This window comes from Haplochromis burtoni, unplaced genomic scaffold, assembly GCF_018398535.1.
Source record: "Haplochromis burtoni strain Fernald_Lab_line unplaced genomic scaffold, NCSU_Asbu1 Contig_628, whole genome shotgun sequence".
Lineage (NCBI taxonomy): Eukaryota > Metazoa > Chordata > Actinopteri > Cichliformes > Cichlidae > Haplochromis > Haplochromis burtoni.
The window spans coordinates 74914-76509 of NW_024582989.1; the positions used below are offsets into that span (position 1 = coordinate 74914).

At 35.9% G+C, this 1596-nt stretch overlaps 1 protein-coding gene across 1 annotated transcript in view; it reads right to left on the minus strand.

Moving 5' to 3' along the window:
- Positions 1-1297: 1297 nt before the first annotated feature.
- Positions 1298-1596, minus strand: part of ankrd46b (ankyrin repeat domain 46b) — a gene marked incomplete in the record, with an annotated part of 9069 nt that continues 8770 nt past the window's right edge. Inside the window, 1 exon segment of the mRNA XM_042214920.1 lies at positions 1298-1596.

The window sequence follows — 1596 nt, forward strand, 5'->3', positions numbered from 1 at the left end:
TTTTTTTTTTTTTGGTCAAAATTTTTTCATTTTATTTTATTTTATTTTTTTATTTTTTATTTTCTTTTGGGGGGGGGGCACATGAGTTTCTGAATTTATAGTGTTTTTTCACTTTAACAGTTTTCCCCCAGATAAACAAATTAACACTTCAAACAAAGAAAAGTTTTTTTTTGAAATGCTATATTCTGATTTCTTATTTTTTGACACTGAAAAAAAAAAGAAACCTAAAATAAAAAGACTTTCTGGGTGAAATAACATGAGTTACTCTCTTGTAATTGTAATCACTACTATAACTTTTTAATTGTTTATACATTAGTACAGACATGTTCTTTCATTACTGCTGCAGTTTTCCTCCAACATGTAACTACAGGAGCTGTACTGCGCACACTGACACTTACTAACCCCCCCCACACTTAGTAAGTCCGACTGTCTTTGGGCAATTCATGGTTCATTGAAACAATTATGTGGGCTACATGACTTCAGTTGATATTGATGTCCTATTGCAGGGCTCTGTGCTATATTCACAGTGAAAACCAAACCACTTCCCCTTTAGTGTGACAGAAACTAGCAGTGACATACTTATGTACTGATCTTAGTCCAAAGTTAAAACCACTTCGCAACCTGGTTTTAACGCGAGAGTCTTAGCCTTAATTTGACAAGAAATTCCTATTATAGTCTCTTTTCTAACAGGGCACATCCAGTGAAAGGTCTACATATCTAAATGTCACTAAAAAACAAGACATTGTCTTCAAGAAATAACCAGCCATGGGCGAGTAGTCACACGATTGTGACATACTGCATCTTTCTTCCTAAGCGAAACTGTTATTGTTCCCGTGTCTCAAAGCTCTTTAGCAATAGCAGGTACGGCTTAATTCAAGTTTGCAAATTATGTTTGCAAATGAGTGTGACCAAAAAGGTGGGTACACATGACTGTACCAACATCACTTAACGAAAGTACAGCTTATACCTGAAAAAGCTTCCAGTAAGGCTTGATTTGTGGTCTTCCAACAATTTACGGTACAAACAAGAATCTCAAGTATTTGTTTTTCTTTGTAACATCTCTCTTACCGTCACCCAGATTCATTAAAATGCTGAATCATCAAAGATCAGTAACAGCTGAAGGTTTTCTCCCATTGGTGAGAGCAGGTTCTGTATGTTCTGTATGTCATATCCACTCTGTTTGTAAAGACTAACAGTCTTCACTCCGTTTTCTTTGCGCTTTGTAAAAAGCTCAGGTTAGCTGCTGTGTGCCAATAAAGTTTTGAGTTGGTAACAAAGTGACGCTCTAACCTGATGATGATGATTACAGTCATGATTTTATTCATTTTGCACATTAAATGACTTCAAATGTTTGATGGAATAAACACTGAAAACCTTTAACAAAAGCACATTAAGATAAAATGAATATACAACAAAGTAAGAAGCATTAATCTGCTGCCATAATCCCAGTTAAACCTGAAGCTTCATCTAAACTCAGCCCAGGTGTTTCTCTGCAGTCGGCTCTGTTATCCTGACAAAACTGTTTCCAGCCAGAAAGGCTGCAGGTGTGAAATAAAGACAGCGAGGGAAAAATTCACACCAAAGACATTTGAATAA